The sequence below is a fragment of the Plectrocnemia conspersa genome, unplaced genomic scaffold (assembly GCF_051122295.1).
Source record: "Plectrocnemia conspersa isolate PC_06_02 unplaced genomic scaffold, ASM5112229v1 ptg000007l, whole genome shotgun sequence".
In the NCBI taxonomy this organism is placed as follows: Eukaryota; Metazoa; Arthropoda; class Insecta; order Trichoptera; family Polycentropodidae; genus Plectrocnemia; species Plectrocnemia conspersa.
The window spans coordinates 6,721,281-6,740,652 of NW_028277171.1; the positions used below are offsets into that span (position 1 = coordinate 6,721,281).

The 19,372-nt window shown below is 26.2% G+C and overlaps 1 protein-coding gene across 1 annotated transcript in view; it reads right to left on the bottom strand.

Annotated features, from left to right (window-relative positions):
• SPR (G protein-coupled sex peptide receptor) overlaps positions 1-19,372 on the bottom strand; it is a 263,731-nt gene that overhangs the window by 146,117 nt on the left and 98,242 nt on the right. Inside the window, exon 3 of the mRNA XM_088188918.1 lies at positions 1,518-1,573. The gene's annotated coding sequence lies outside the window, so the exon portion shown is untranslated. The remainder of the gene's footprint in view (positions 1-1,517; positions 1,574-19,372) is intronic.

The window sequence follows — 19,372 nt, forward strand, 5'->3', positions numbered from 1 at the left end:
TTAAAAAAACGTTACATTTACACACTAATAGAGTTTAAAGTATTTTATTTAAAAAATATTAATAATAGCACATTTATAAATTTTGGATAACGTATTAAAAAAATATATTTTCCATACAATTAAAATAATAAGAATAAAATTGCGTTGTCAATTTTCAAGCATATCTTTAAAATAAGGATCTTTAAATCTATAAAATCGCTAGATATAGAAAATCTTTAAAATCGCTAGATATATTATAGAAAATCTAGAAAAAAAAAGTCTGGAATCAATCCCGAAAATATTTTTTTGAAAATATGTCATTTTAGTAAAATCATATCACAATACATTTATACCAGTAGATTTATATTTTTACAAGTGAAAATATAAATTATCTGGCAGCTGCTAGTAAAATTATATAATTTTAACTATTCTATATGTAGTAATATATATTTACATATTTCATTATTTATTTACATTCAATGTATAAATGTTATAATAAATGTATATTTTTTAGTAAATTTATATTTTCTCTATTAAAGTTCAAATACATTTTTTTAGTAGATATTTATTTCTATTAGCAAAAATATAATTAAACTAATATGCTGATCTAAAATTTCTACGAAACACAATTTGACAGTTGCGAAACGTCCATTTTATGTTCAAACTCAAACCTAATCTAATGAAAGTTCTGAAATTCTAATTATATTTTTAGAACTTCCATTATGCCAAGGCAAAATACAAACTTAGCCAACTCATTTCTCAGGGGAAAATTAGCTGAGAAATAAGTACAGACAGACATCGCATCTCACATATTACTCTACAGCTTGTCTGCATTTCGATATTACACTATGTTTTAATAGTATGGTAACTATCCTTACCGATATTACTATGGAGTTATAATATAAGAGAGCTGGTCAAAGTATTTTCAAACCGAATTTCGGTCAATACGAGAGCGCAAAGACAATTATCACTTCTCAAAAGGCAAAAATTCACGTCAAAAGCAATAAAACTGTGTCGATGCCGTCACAGTGTGAACGCTCGGTAGCTCGGCAAAAAATTATATTACGATGTTAAAAAATATATATAATGGTATTTTTGTCATGAGGCCCGGAATCATTTATATGCACTATATAAAATCTAAAAACTTATCAACAGCTATTTCTAACCGGCTTTAAAGCTGTATCTATTTAATAGAAAACCCCTAAAAACCCTGCAAACCCTTTAAAAATAAAATGATTTTACTAATCACTCTTACGTTTATACGTAAACAAAAAGCTGCTTTATTTCCATCAAAGGCAACATTATAAAGATTCCTATATTACTTTTTTATTTTATGTTGCTACTATTTTAGATACCTTATAATTTTGTAGTAATTTACTATAATAAAAAACGTAATATTTTAAGTTCATCTATTATGAGCGATTTAAATAAACAAATATATTTGCTAATATATAAATTAGTGTTCCTTTAATTGAGTTATACTCAATTTCTATTAAATTAAAATAGTATAAATAATAGTAAAAATATTAAAATCCTACCTTTTAATTATTATTCAGGATCAGTCTGAACACAGCACAGTCGATCGTCCGGGACGCTGTAAAAATAATAACGTATTTTTAATAAGTAATTAAAAAATGTATAACAAATAAAAAATGTAAATGTACTTAATACATATTAAATGCAAAAAACTAAATGCAATCTGTTTGAAAATCCAGTACAGGCTATACTTTCTAAAACGATACGGTTGCACGCTGGCTGTAAAAGTGGACGAGCCCTAAATCTCCCTCAGACAGAGTGCAAAAAATTGATACAAAAGACTCAAATATAACTTATGTCATGGAATACAAGACATCGCCGAGCTCTCTAATTTGGACTCGCTGAGTTCGTATAAACTCCAGTTGAAGAGAAGGCCGATCAACTTCGGGTTGTAGGGGATCAAAAAAGCAAGTGCTTCTCTCTTCACGTTAAGCCCCAGTCAAGCACGACGTCTTAAATATAGCGTTCAACCTGCTTCGGAAACGACTGGATTCTTTGTACTTAGATACGGAAAGAGGACTTTATGTATACAATAGCAAAAACTGTGCGTTAATTATTGTTACACATCAATTAATGACAAATACTCTTAAACAAAAATAAACACACCTGACACAAATTCCAGGAAAACCACATTTATATATACACATAATATTATTTATATGAAAGGAAAACAAAAATAAACGTTTAAAAATATTTTTAAATGAAGAACGCTTGGATCCAGAAATTTCTTCTGAAAATAAAATACTGTATCAAATATTATGGATGATAAATATATACTTTAATATGTTATGGTTAATTTAAACTATAAAATATACTAGTTATTACAATAAAATAAGATTATTTCTTATTACTATAATTTTATAAAAAACAATTTTTTAAGTGTTTTCTTTAGCATAATATTCGTTGAAAAAAATATCTTCTGTATACTGTGATAAAATTAATAAATACACAAAAAAAAATTCCCATTTTTTTCTTGTGTATAAAATAATTTATTATTAATTATTTTAAATTTTCGTTCATTAGCTCACGGAATGTATTCATTATCAAATAAAGAATTAAATGTCAATTACTAACATATATATATATAGATAAGAATCACAAGCTTTATTTATCACACACGAGATCACAAAATTACAATAAAATAATATACCATTAATCAGTTTTCAATATTTTGTATAAAAAAAATAAACACATAGATTTAACGGCTCTGTTTTAGAATTTAACTTAACTATGTACACCTAATATAATAAATCAATAAAGTAAAATAAACAGTAATTCAATAATGTCAATTATAAAGATAGCACACATTTGTATTTCATTTTTTTAGATTAATAACATAATCAAAATTAAATTTACGTTATAGCTTTTCTACATATAATTATGTAAATCTGTCATGGGTGAATATTATTTCATAGCTTATATTCTACGAACGGAAATCGTTACATCTGTCGCGGAGGAATAAACAAAGAATATAAATCGGAAAAAAATTACGCTTTGACAATCTCGAATTATTTATAGCTTTGTAACATTAAAACTTTCTTGAAATATAAAAATGATAACGAAATAACAATAGTACCTTTGCCACAGAGTTTTCTCGTATTTTTTTTATAATAAAAATAAACGCTTCGAAGTAATAATTTTTAAATCCGTGACGACTTTTGCAATTACGCATTCTCGCAAAAGTAATTTCAACGTAGACGATACCTTTAGAATATAAACCTATGTATGTAAATGTAGTCGTATATATTTTTCTGAATTCTTTCCGAATCATTCAAAAAGGGAGGCTTTGTCTGACGGTATAAATTAAAGGAAAACAAGAAAATCGTTTTGTGTTTTATTATAATGCTCCTAGCGGACGTTTTCGTTTTCGGGTCATTTATTTTCGGAAGATAAAAATTGATGAGATTATAAAAGCGGCAAGTTGAAAAAACGAGACATTGAATTCAATATTAAATGTTTTATCAACAACATCTGCCTGGAAATTTATTAGTGAAAAAAAAACTTATTTTATATAAAACGAAAAACAGCAGCACACGAAAGGTCTCCGCTAACATAAATACATACATAATTGAATGAATAAAACAGAAAAGCCATTCGAACAGTCTGTGCTTAAAATTATGATGAAAGTTTTTCATACTTTTTCGGGTCACAAAATACATAAAAGCACTCTTGACCGTTCCAAAAAGAGCTGCAAATAATGGACCTTCCCAAAGAAGCAGAAAAGCCAACAAGTTATCTATCATCAAGTGTGGTTATCGAACGACAATAAATCATTTTCTGGCAGATGTATGTATAAAAACTTATTTATATAAAAGTTAAATGGGGAAAATATCTTGTGATATTTCTGATTTTGACAGATCTATTAGAAAGAGTTCGCTCTCTGAGGAATGTAATATTTTATCTGCAGGAGAAAAAGTTAATCATACAAGTTGTTTGAAAGGAACGTCTAGGTAATATGTAAAGTATACCCTGGTGTATAGTGTACGTTTAATGTATAGTACATCAGTTGTCAACTGGCTTACTGTTTCTGCAATGTTGACCCAAAACAACTTGACAGGAAGGTGTTAGTCGAGGAGATAAATGATACAGAATTATTAATGTATGTTTTAATAAGAAGTTATAACGGAGATTGAAAATTTGTCATTCAGGATTATTCACGTGTACGTCAAATCTCGATACAAAAGCTACACTAAATATAATGTAATTATTATATAATTTAATTTGACTCGCCTAATTTTTTGATCTTTAAGCAATAGTAACTGTCGGATAATCACGGATTTCGTATGATTTTATCTCTTTAACTTAAAAAAATAATCAGTACATTAATTATTTAAGACTATTAACATATTTAAAATATATTTTAATATTATTTAAAGCCAAGGTATGAGGCATATTTATTGTAATTCAAGGTTTATTCATTAAAATTTAATAATGTATATTAATAAAAAGAATCGTGAACAATCATTTAAAACTGTTGCTCAAATATATTACATTTAATAATTTTTGTGATAAAATATCAGTGATCAATCATATATTATATATTAAATTTATCTATTGTTGAGCATTGAGTTCAAAAATATACTCTATTTTAATAAATAAATTATCAAAGAGTTGAAATATTTACATCAATTCGAAATAATATCAAGGCTATTGCTTTAATTTTCAAAATCCATATTTAAAAAAATAATGAAGTATTAAATGCTATACACTTTTTATACAAATAACAATATACAAATATACAAATCTGACGTGATACAAATTAAACATAACAATAGAACGATAATAATTGTCTCTGGATATGAATTAATCCGTCGCGATCTCGATGCGTTGTTTGGTCTTAGAAATTAAAATTTAAAACAAAGTAAATATACTGATAAAAAAATATGTTAGGATTCAATTCTTAAAATTAGCTCACGGAATATTTATAATACCATTTGAAAGTCCTACAATTAACACGTTGATTAAACACCTTTATAGAATTTGCATTCATTGCTTAGCAAACATCTTTAAAACATGCCTATATTTATTAGATAGGGTAACTTATTGATAAAAAACATATTTATTGGCTTTCACTATCATTTTTTTTATTAATCTGTAGTTTCTTATCAAATTGAAAAATTGTTAGCTCTAATACATAAAAAATAAATTAATGAAACAGTCTATTCACTTAATATTGCCTTTCATTTAATAATCAAGTAAACTTATTTTATCATTCTGATATACGCATATCAATTTGTCAAATATAAAATTGGTACAATTTTGTTCAATTTATAAAAATAAGATCAATCTCAGGGGTCAAAATCGTCGCTTTGGTCTTTTAACCATTAGAGGCTCGTCTTTGGCAAATAAATCAAAATTTGTCAAAGCGAAGATTTTCATTGTCCAAAATCGTTATAACGAGTATTTATTGGGTTTTATTATCATTGCACGAAGACGACAAGAGCTTTATTATGAGCAATTTATCTCGGTGTGTTTTATGGAGAGTCTTTGAACGCTTCAAACGAATGTGGAAACGAATTTTTTATTCAAACAATTTTTATGGTACAATTTTGCAATTCAAATTTGAAACGAGCACAATACTTTAATATGTACGTATAACATTTTTTTCTTTCAATTTTCCCATTCGCGAAATGTCTCAATTTCCAGGCGCCGCCTTCGATATAAAGATACGAGGTTTCAGAATAAATAATAAAAAATAAGAAATCTTATTAGCGATATTTAAATCCAATTGGTATTTTACATGAATATATAATATATTAATCGATTTTTACAGTTAATAATAGTCTGCAGGATAACTAAATCGTGACTGTTCGTTGACAAAAACAAACATCACAATGCGACACGTTATTAAATTATGGATGAGTTTTTTTCGACCGAGGACAAAAACAAGGGATTTGATGGAAAACACATACAAATATTATATATGGTGAGTGCACAATCATACACGCACGTATATATGCGTGTATTCGTTTAGAATTGAACCAATGACAATGTAGACTCCTGGGGTTCGAAAAATTGTTTCCGAAAACCGAATTAAAACCATAGACCGTTTTAACAGGTCAACAAAATTGCGAGGCGAAAAATAAAATCAGTAACTGTAAACTGCGAATTGGACCCACCGCAGTTTATGTGTGTAGACATACGGGAATTTCGTACATCGGACCATTGGGAATACAATTCATTATTTTTGATCTGTATTTTACAGAGTTAATTTAATTCAACGTTTGTTGTGTATTGTAGTGTTTTTTTACAATGTTTTGTGTGCCGCGAAAAAAGACAGAATTTTTTTTTAACATCTATGAAAATTAGTTAACGTCAACTAATAGAAATCACTGTTAGCATATACTTCTAGTTATTTTAAATTTACTTAAGAAACTGCCTATTAAGCTCTTTTAAGTAATACTTAAAGACATTTAGCTAATTCCATCTTAGCATTTAAGACTATGTCTAAAGAGCAAGTTTATGATTAAAAATAAAAATAAAATAAAAAGACAAGCATTAGTGTTTATGATAGAAAATAAAAAGACAAAATTAAATACTTAGCAATATTTATAAATTTGAGTCTTTAAATTTAGCCAAACCATATAGTGCGTTGTTGTATAATAAATATTAAAGAGATACTTAAAAATCACGCAATATTACACATACACATTTTAAATAAATAAATATGTTGAAGTACCTTAATATGATAATATATTTTGGGACAGGTATTAGCTACATTTGCGGAAAAGTAATAGAAAATCTATTGTCTCAGTAATTAGTTACAATTCTATCAACATTTTTTATCTATTTTTTTATAGAAAAAATTCACTAATTATTATATTTTGTATTTGCAACAGTTACACCTTGCTTAATATAAAATTTATTGCAGTGTGGTATCCTTGATAATATTTATTGTGCTTTATTGAATTAAGTTTGGTGTTTAATTAGTGAAGTAGTTGAAAGCGAATATTGAAATTAATTCATTTAATGTTCGAACGAATAGTCTGTTAATTTTAATGAGTCGTTTCACCCCTGCAAGTTTGTATTACAGTGCTACGGTTTTAAGCAAACATGTACGTATTTGTAGATTCAGGTTTGTTAATTGCCAACATGTACTCAGTTAAACGTATGCTACAGTGAATTAAGTCTGGTTTTCATCTAAATAAAAATAAGTAGCTCAATATAACTTTGTTTTCATAATGGTAATAGTTACATAAGCTACTAACAATAGCTATTACCCTTTGTTATTGAACTACGCATATGTAATAACTAGTAAAATTTATAGATATGACACAACAAAGCTAATGTTCATTTAAATAAAAGTATATTGACCACAAATATTGAATAATATTATTATTATTGATATAAAGCATTCCATATTTCTATAAATAAATTTATTATAAAGCCTGTTTGCCAAGTACTACGAATAATAAAGCAACAGACAACGGTAATATTTCTAAAACTCAAGAACACTTTCTCGGTATTTATTTTTGTCTGTAAGATTGAAAGCGCTCTCAGGTCATTATTTATTTAATTAATTAAATCTGTTTTATATAACAAATATATAAAACATAATCACGTTTAAAACCTATACACTGTTGTATACATATATTCATATATCAAAAATAAGAATGTTATTTTGCTGCATACATCAAAGCACGATATTGCATTTTTCAATTAAAAACATTTGATAACTTGTTAGTGTTTGATATATTGTGAAAATACAGTTAAAACGCAAATATTTTTGTTGCAAAAAATATTTCGTACAGTTTATTTATATGTAACTTTTTGTATCGTATTTAAAATAAATTTCGCAGTTCTTTCGCTCTATCTGCTAAGTTGTTTAATATAATTCTTCACAGATATATCCACAAGCACTGTCAGAAGCTCTAGTATACCAACAACGCGGGTTTCGTTCGCGTCGTTTCACGGTCACTAATTTCATGTACTTCGATTTTAAAATCCAGTTCGATGTAGTCTATACGACTTTTGAAAAACATTCGACAACGTTTATCATGAGCTACTTTTTCGGAAGTCAAGCAACTTCAGTTCCTCGAACGATTTTGTTAGCTTGCTTTCGTGTTGCTTAAGTTGCCACTGTCAGTATGTGAGCTATTGAAATCGTCACTTTGATTATTATTTCGCTTATTTTGTAGTACCACAGGGATCCAATCTAGATCATCTTCTCTTTTTTCTCTTAACGGCATATATGCGTCATTTTCAATTTACGTCAATTAATCTAATTGCAAGGAAAATAACACAAATCGATATTTACTTTTCATGATGTGTTCATTAAAATTTTTACTTTATTTTTCTATTATCTGTTTTAAGATATTTGTATATATCGTATATTTTTTATTATTCTGCTTTAATTTTTGAAGTTTTTCAAAAGTGAATCCATGGCTTCAATTAATATTTTAGTAACAATTTTGCTACCTTGCAACTTATTCTTCCATGTTTTATTATTAATTGAAAATTCACATTAAAATTTAACATGTAGCGTGTTGAAATAGCGCTTCAAATTTTCTCTCATATGTATTGTGACAGAAACCCACCATGTAAAAAAATAATATTTCTTTTGAATTATTACGAAAAAATAAACTAATTTCAATTATTCATGTCGTTTTTAAATTACTAATGATATACAACAATTTATTAATAATAAAAAAGCGGTTTAATAAATATTAAATATACTATTTATATTATATTATATATTCAATCGCGACAAAATACATTTAATAACGTGCTTAGATAAATTAAAAACCCAATTATAAATTGCGAATATTTTGATCCATCGATCGAATTGTTGCCCGGTCTAGAGTCGCGATCGCGTCCCTCATTATTATCGTTGCGGCTAGGACATCAGCACTCGAGAACTCTCTTTGTACACGAGATATCAAGCTTCCCACAGAGCTTGCCAAACACAAGGGTGTTTTCGGTGATAGCTATGAGGAGCTGTAAAAAAAGATGTGGGATGGTGCTAATCCTTTTTTTTTGTTTTTACGGTTTAATTGTATAATGCTTATCATGACTCATTGAGAAAACCTGTCAAGTCATAATAGGATAATATAATAATTAAACTTTTTTTAATTTAATAATAAATTATTATAACTTCAGATAAAATTTGAAAATAAATACATTTCATTAATTAAACCACTCGCTTAATTATCACTTGGTAATTAAACGCTATTTAGTTTTAACATTTTCATTAGCAAATCAATAAAACGGATATACAAGAGGTTAATTTTAACGATGTACCTACGTACGTATGAAATTATCTAACCATTACGTTAATAATTATTTTTCATTAATATTGAGGTTTCGTAATATATTTTAGACATAATAATTATAAGAAATTAAATTAATAACGAGTCAGCCATTATAAGTTTTAAATTATATGTTAATATAGATTTTAGAGTTATTAGAAATAATTAAAAAATAAGAACTAATATTACGAAGGCAATAAAGTTTTCTTGGTATTTATATATTTCAGTTTTTGATAAAGATCAAAGTGTACTGAGCTACTAATTATAATTAAATTAATTTAACTAGCAGTCGATTAGTATTTTCAATATAATATTTAAGCATATTAAAATTATTTATTAATTTTTATTTGAATACGTTTAACTAAGTTTAACGATATATGATATGTTTTTGGTACATTATTTAATTTTTTTACAAATTTACACAAGCAAATATTATATTTTTATGAATTCTAAGGCTTGTGTTAAAAAGTATATATACTATATAATCATAAATATAAATAGCAAATACAATTTAAACAACTCTTGTAAATGATAATTTACTGTTGAATTCTGAAACAATGAAAATTTATGTCTCGAGTAGACCTTATGGAATTTTTATTGTTTGTGGCGCACATGCTTGCAAAAAACCGGATGTTATAAAAATTGTATTCAAAAGGTCAAAAATAATATCTCCGGGTATTTTACTAAAATCGCAAAATACATTAATAGTACATAAAAACGACTTTATACAAATTACACGTTTATGAGATTCGTATCGCGCGCAAACTCCATATGTTTCGTGTTGTACATTTGAACCATAGAAACGCTCGAGTGATAAAACGTTTGATTAATTTATTTATTGCATTGCTTTGAAAACCTTTGTTCCGTGAAAAGCATATACACAAACATGCATTATAATTCATGGAACAACGCTGCTCACACCTGTTTTCACGTTGAGACGTCTGAAAACGCAATTTTCTTTCCCCCATACACAAATAACACAAAAAATACGTACGCTTCTTCTCATTCGAGAAGCCGAAAATACCTTAAACGTACACGATGAGATTTTTCTTGTCGAGATATCATACGTGAATGACGAATCGGTGGTGGATTTCGCAAAATTTTACTTTCAGGTGGGAAATATTAATAACTAAGCTCATGGGCGGATGACTTTTTATCTTTTGAATAATATATTACACATATATATATAACTAAAATAAGCCTTTTAATATATCAACGTATTTAATAACGAGTGATATATACTTTAAATAAGTTTTATTTACGTAAGTAACAAACAATAAATTTGAATAAAGGTATAGGCGGTTGAATAGTTAACCGCTTTGGTGTTGTTTTTATAATCAACATAAAAAGAAAAAAACATTGAAAATTTAGTACTACTTCATTCATAATTGCATTTTTGTTATACTGACGTTAATGACGATCGAAAATTCAGGCAAAGTAAATAAATGCATCCGTTAATGGACTATAAGCAATAACTATCAGTGTTATTAAATCTCAAGTTGTTCAAACTACGACGGTCACACAAAGGCGTCCTTATAATAAGATAAGATAATAACAAATACACTATCTTAAAATAATTTATCTAAGCGTCAAGAGTAGGCAAAACAATAAAACTTCTTTAACTTCGACCATCATATATATTATTACACTAGAAGCTTCCATACAAAATACTCTTCCGTCCAGAATTGTTATCACACATAAGAGAGTTTATCTAAGCAAGTAGAGATGCGTTGAGCATCAACCGAGATTTAGAAGACGAGGAAGCAGCACATTTTTACTTAACGTCAATCTGGTCCAGCTACGAAGTTCAAATCAACTAGATTTTTTTAGACACAGACAAAACTATGAGCCCATTATGTATTTATAAATAATTAAAAAGTTAGCGAGATTTAACTGTTGCGAATTAAATAATAAATAATAACATAAATAGCGCTGCGTTCTATAAAAAAATTGTAAAATCCCATTAAAAATCCCATAAAGATTGTATTTTTATGTAAAAATTGCGGTTTTTTTAAATGAAAGCCTTAAATATTTTAAATGATAAAAGTTGATTAAATAAATTTTAATTTTTATAATTCAATATAACTTAAGCTACTTTATTAATCTAATTACAATTAATATCATTAGGTTTTAGGCTAAATAAAGCTTTGGCTTCTTCTGAAGTATTATTTTTATCATTGAAATAAGTATTAATAGTAATTGCTAGGTGCGAAGTCCGAGGAAAATAATAAATGTTATGGTCATATTAGAACTTTCTGAAAGTTAGACGTTTGATTAGTCAATATTAAAACTTTCTGAAAGTTCTCATGAGGTCAGTTGAGGGTTTGTCTCGGGATTTTCGTCATTAACTATAGTTTGGTTTATCTTCCTATGATAAATCTCTAGAATTAAATTTGATGAACTAAAAAAAGACACGTGCAAGTTTTTGACAAACCTTCATTTTAAAATTCATATAACTTGCAAGTCATTTTTTATTATTTTTTAATTAAAGATTGTAACACTAACAAAGACGAAACAAAACTGATCGAAAGCTATTGAAAAATGTTCCTTTTATAGGTGACAAAAAAACGGTTCCAAAACAAGTCACGACCACATTCAACTATCTACAAAAAGCACCATCAAAACAACACAATAGAATGCATCTACATAAGTGCATCAGAGCAATGGTGTTAAAGTTCATTGCTAGAAGATGTTTTTAAGTGATATGACGATAATTTTTTTGGTGAAAATATCTAAAAATATGCAGAAGAAAACGTTGCTTTCAGATCCCATAAGTCAAATACCCATAAAAAATTCATAACAGAGATTTAAAGACAGCTGCCTTAAAGAACAAAGAAGGAAAGGAATATCAATCAATTCCGAGCAACGCTTTTTTATAAGCAGGTAAAAACACCGAACAATCAATATTTATGCAACATTTAAATATCAAAAAAATAACTTATAGTAAAAAAAATACAATTCAACGAGTTAAAAGCTTTCTGGTTTAAGTTAAATTTATTTTAGTAGGAGGTTTAATCTGTGTTATGTTATTTTAAATGGGTGCAGAAATTAATTTAAGATACGATCAATCTCCACTCATAAAATGGCATTCGATGTTACATACTTGAAGGTATTTTTCAAGACTGCTTTTTATCAAATCACAACGTATAAAAATCATTTGATAAAGTTATATCTGATTTTTTCTTAAGTCGGTCTTAAAATATTAATTATTTTTAAATACTTTTTTTTAATGTGAACTTCTTAATATATCATTCTATACGAGAAAGACAGATATATATATTTTTTATTGTATAATATTAGTTTTTTATAGATATTTTTATACATATCCTATATAAATGTCAGTTTACTACCAATAAAAGCAATACTAATAAAAAGTTATCCTTGATTCAATCAAAATATTGCATGTCTATTTCGCATCAATTTCAGAAAAGATACTGCCCTTACATTTAGTTTTGCTTTAGTTCATATAGTTGCGACAACTGTTAAAATATTTAAAGTATTATAAGTACAAAGATGTATATTATTTATATACATACAACTCAATACCATCTGCTTAACTCCGATCAGCTAGTGCGAGGCTTTGTTTTAGAAAAAGTTTTTATCCAGCCTCAAGCCTGTAAAGTTTTCAAGAAAAACACCATGGAGACTTTTTTCAAAGAATTGTGTTTAAGTATTTTAACAACACGAGACAAAAATAAATATATAAGTAGCACTACTGTATATATATATATTAGTGCTTATTTCATTTTTATGGATTGTGTAGCATACTCATCAGCAAGCGATAAGTAATGCTATTTTTAATCAATAAAAATAAATATAAAAATAATTTTAGATGTATTCGGATTATAGGTATTAAAGAATTAAACAACCTGCGTTTTATTTATCGATTTTCTAATTTAGGATATAAAAACTTACGCTAGAATATTTGCCTGAACTAAAAATAATTGGAATATGGTTCAAATTCACATGTATTTCTTAACGAAAAAATGTAAAATGTAAGCGTTTTATTAGTCAATTCGTTAATTACAATGCAAAAATATAAATTTTATTTGGGTCTATGATTTAAGACAAAATATTAAACTGCCGATGAGATTAAAACGAGTTATAATAACAAATGTAGCAGACTCTAAAATCATTTAGAAAGCCAGTTCAATGCATTATTAAAATAATATAATATTAAAAGGAAGAAATACATATATTCTCTAAAAGCTAAATCAAAATTTGCTGCTGACATATATTCGAAATTTAATTAAAGAGTTACTATGCAAAACTGTTTCTAGGTTTATATCATATATGCACATGCATATATTAAGATAATTTTGAATCCACAACGTACTTGGAAAGTCCTGGTTTGGCACCAAATTCATTTTGGTCTCGGTTTTGTATAATAGATCTTTATAAATAATATTCAGTTTTATCTCAAAAGTGAACATAAAATATTTATTGTTAATCGCATTTTACATTTCTCTACCACACCCTGTTTGTGAGTCCTTATTTATAGCCAGTATTTGACTGAATTATAATTTTTCACGTCACGTACGTCATTGACCATACCTGTTACGTTGGAATTTTTCCATCAAATACTAGGATTTTAATGCGAATTTTCCGAATGTAGCGCGGGAGTCGGAGAAAAATCGCTGCGATTCTCATACGAAAGCTGAAAAATCGTCTAACGCCCCACGACGAATGAAAATAAATGCGAAGGTGATAACGTAAAAATATACCTATGTTCGTACGTAGGTGAGGGTGGTCTTTCGCGCCCATCCCTTTTGCATTTCTACCCTGTGTTTTATAAGCTCGCTCCGGGTAATTTAGCGGCTACAACTGTTCGTGCTCTTATCTCGCGCTATATCATTTCCCTTTCGCAGCATCCGGCAGGGTGCGCCGCCTCCAATAACTAGAATGAAATAGTCTATCTCTAGAAGAATATTCTCTTCTAATGAGATGAAGAGTTTCGAGCCTTGGTAAAATATTGTGAGGTTTCGTTTTGTTTATTAAGAGTCACGCGTAGGCGCGTACAATCTATATATATATATATATATATATATATATATATATATATATATTTTTTATTATAATATAGTGCTTTAAAAACAACAAAAACTCAAATTATTATACATACAATGTAAGCAAAACAAAACGAGCGCATTTTAGAATATTTGTATCTCATGAAATGCCACTTTTATTTAGAAATATGAACAAGAATAAATTTAATTCAAGATACTAAACTTTCTAATAACAGTCATGTAATGATACTGTGTATTTGCACTCAATACATATATAAATATAATTAAAGAAAAATCGGTTCTCGAAAAAATTATTTTACTAATATTTTGCTAGCCGCGTAGAAATATATTATTATTATTATTTAATAAACTTGAATAAATACATTTTTCTAAAAAATAATTAAAGTTACGCTGCACTCAAAATTTAATGTTTCAATCATTTTTTTTACCCTAACCTCTCAATAACTTGACCTTAAAGAATAGTAATTATACCTTTGAGAATAGTACGCATGATATTCTAAAACGTCCTATATCACACCCCGTAATTATTATTTATTTTTTAAAATATAAATGACATTTAAAACATGTCAAGAAAATGTAAAATTAATTTATTTACAAATGACGCTTTTATTTATTATTAAGGTGACGGTGTACAAAAAGTACAGGTACTGTAAGAAGTTCAGTACTGAATAATTTATTAGATCTTTCGAACATAATATTGGAGTGTTTTAAGAGTTTTTACAATGATAAAGAAATTGTAAAATTTTCATGAGACCCTTTATATTGATTACTTGTTATTTTGGAAAAATAAGATTTTCATGACATGATTAAGAATTGTTCGCACAAAGTAAAGTGTAAAAATTTACATTTAAAAATATGGTTGAATATTGTTTTTTAGATAATAAATTTAGGCTTATTTAAATATAACTTAAATATTGATATTAAAAGTATGTTTTTTACAAAGATGTATTTTAGGTAAAAATTCTAAAATAATTTTATTGTTAGACTCTGTTATATAATAGAATATTATTTTATTATCTGAAAAGATTCAATAAAGAATTTAAAATGTTTGTATAAATTAGTTATTAATATAATTTATTTATCAAAAAAAGTATGCATAATACGTTTTAAATGATACACTATTAAAGCAAAATATAATGTAAACTTTATAAAGATACTTAAACAAAGTAAATGTCTAGTATTTGTTAATAATTAAGATTAAATTAAGTTATTTATTTTAAAAATTATTGTAATAAGTCCAATGAAAAATACAATTTAATGTACAAACGTACAAAAAAACAATTTTGTGGAACTTGAGGAAGAAAATAATAAATATGAGCTCATGTTAACTCCATGATTTTTTATATTACTTTTAATACGTAAGTTGTTATTACTACAATTTAAGTGTAAGTTAAAAGCACGAAATCATTTTTAGGGCCTTAATTTTAGAAATATTATTTAAATAATTTTTAATAAATTTAGTAATTTTAATTACTGCTCAATTAAATCTTATTTTGTATTATATTTTTATGATTAAATATAGAATATTTTTTTATAACAGGCTAAAAACTATAAATATAAACTTTGTTTCATAGATTGCATAGATTTTTTGTAATATTTTCAATGCATTGTGTTTTTATTGTAAAAGCATTTTTTTTTTAAATAATTAAATACGCAAAACACCGTCATATGAGATTTAAGCTTAAAACAATAATATTTAGCCTAATATATAAGATTTTGTGATCAAAATTACTGTCTAGGCTGAAAATTTGTGGACAGAAAAAGGTCTTAAAAATATAGCCTTTTTCAATTAAGAAATCAGATTTTATACATAAATAAAAACATAATATTTTCAAGTCTTAAGGTTTAAATTACAGTGATTTTTAATACATAGGTTTTTAATTTAATACACATATACAAATAATATTTATGTGAAAATGTATTTATTAATGATAAATCAGATTGGTTTTTGTGAGATTTTGGGATAAAAGTAGCTGAAAAAACTTAATATTTGGGAACTTTAAAAGAACTATAAAATAGATTAATAGAAAGAGCTGAAAATATAAATTTGAACATTCTTTGAGCGATATAGTTTTTTGTATTATTTTTGATACACTGTGATTTAATTGCAAAATATAAAATATCTAAAAAAATCTATTTTTTTAATTTTAAAATCAGAATTTTTTCTAAATAAATAAAAACTCAAAATACGTATTTTAAGTTATTAATAAAGTTTTTTGGCTTTATACATTAATGTTAAGCCTAATATTTCAAACATCTAATTGATCATAAGCAAACAATTATTTGAGTTAAGTTTTGGGCAAAATATCATAAATACTTATTGGACAAAAAAAATATAATTTATCACAAATTTAAATGAAAAAAAATCATATTTATATCTAAATAAATAATTTAATAATAGTTTCAAGTAATTTTTATGAGTTATCAGGCGCAAAACATAACATTTTAGCCTTTATATAAGTTTAAGTGCTCGGAACACATAAAATAGGGTAATAATTTGTGGACATAAACAATCTTATTTAATTCAAAACGATATGTTTCTATTGTTTATGGTAGATTATTGGCTGAAAACAGCCGAAATGTCCTTTCAACTGAAATTTAAAAAAAGAGTTTTTTACAAATCAATAGCTTGTTTTAGATTTAAAAATCTACAAGTTTTAGTCTTAAAACACATTTCTTAAAAATTAAGCTATCCCTAAAAATTGGGGTGTCTAAGTACACATATAGTATTTTTTTTATAATAACTATTTAAAATTTATATACCATAATTAGACACAAAACAAATAAGTACATATTACCATTTTACTGATTAACATTTTTTCTATAGTAAAAAAAGCATTAAGCTTAATAGGTTATTAAACACTGGTATTTGTTTAATCAATTGCAAAACGGTTAAATTATTAATAACTCCAAGCTAAACGAATATTTATAAATGCTTCAATATGGTTTTATTGACTGAAAAATAATTAAAATACAAGCTCGAGGAGTAAATGTACTGAAATAAACGAACGTTACGATCAAAATGAACATAAAATGTGAATATTCAAGCAATGAAACATCGAAATATTTATCATTTAACTGAGATTTGTATATTGCGTGCTTGATAATACGTATACTAACTGCTATAATATAGAATACTGACATTTAGATTCACTTAGTGATAGTGACACAGCTTATTTATAAATCATTTAACAAATAATATGTACAAACATTTTTTAAAATCTATCTATCAAATTTTAAAGTTCATCAATAAACAAATATTTAATCAATCTATAATATTTATATAAAGTATATATACACCTATAACTATATTATAATATAATTTTTTTTTTAAATTCAAAGCTTCAAATTAATGTATTTTATACGGTATACCAAACTAAACAATAAAAAATGCCACTTTTGTTAAAGCATAATTATTATAAAACGATAATATGTAACTATGAATCAAAAACAAGTTTATTATCTATGTCTATTCTCAAATAAAATAAATATTAGAACCAATTAAAAATATTTTTTTATAATAAATTATCTTATCACTTTCGTTATTACTTTTCAAGCAATCGATATTCATTGTATGATACATATTTTTAGGCAAATGCAATTACAATTGTGTTGGCAAGTAATCAACTAATATACAAACATACATACATGCAAGTAAAAGTCTACAAGTTAATAGTTATTATTTTTTTTTCTTTTCTTTTTAATCAAAAAAGTTATTTTATAAGAAATATATGAACTTTTACATAATAATAACTTGATTATTAGAAATTCAAAAGAAATGTTACCTAATAATAATTCGATTATGCTGTTCCTTACTAATCAAATTCTGATTTTATTTAATTAAATCTAAAATATATTTATTTAATACAATTTATTTATTGTATGTATGTAGTCGTACTAAATTTATAACACAATTTTCGTAGTTCGTGTAGTATAAAACACTATCCATTTATCATAGATATGTGGCGCGTATCTGGGAGCATTTATCTAAGAAAAATTGAAGATTTCTCAGTGTATTTCTTGAAAAATTGCCACCAATTTAGCGAAGCAAATCTACGACATGGTAGCTCCTCGCCCTCTCGTTTTAGCACTATGCTTTGATGTACTATCCGCAGGACAGCGGTATAGAATAGTACACCCCAACGGTTAGCCCATTTGTAACGTCTACTAACTTAAGATTTAAAAATACAACCTCCCGCTTCGTCGTACATAAACCTTGATGTATGTAGATCGTTTCGATACAATAATACAATAGTTTGAATGTTTTTTTCATGTATGATTCAAGGTCAATTTTTTGTATTATATTTGTTGTCAATTTATCGAGTGATATGTACATTAAACACTATACATAAAAATGTCAAAAATGGCTGTCATGTTACATAGATAATTTTTTTTATTATATATAAAAATGTTTCAAATTGATTTGGCATTCAGAATTAAGCTATATATGACACATTCAACACAAAAAAATAGCTTAAATTCAACAAGTCGATAAACATAGACATAATAGGCGTCGCAAACGCCAACAATACTGCGATAGATACTGTACTGACTTCACTGATATAGGCCGAGTGGCACATACCTCTTAGCCGGAAATATATGATTTTATTTTATTTATTTAAAGAAAATTTGAAGTCGATTAAAAAAATACAATATTTTCAACTTGGTAATAAATATATATTTATCTAAGTGGCAAAATATATGCATTTTACTACATCCTTATGTAAAATACAGACACGCTATGTAATACAACGTACTACTATATATTTTCAAGAATTTTTGTAATAAATTTTATATTCAATATTAACCAGTTAATTTGTAAAAATATGAAGAAATAAGGCGTATCATAATAAATCAACCAAAATTATTAAAATAAAGGATTAATGGCATTAGATCCGGATTATAATCAATTAAATATGTTAATTGCAATAATATTTCAACGAAATACATATTTTTAAGTCCATGACTAATTTGGATCGGACAATGTGTTGAATACACACTTCATTTAAGTTCGTTTAAAAGTTCTCTAATTTCGGACTTGAACCGGAAACAACGAAACGTGGTCAACTGGAACAGTAAACT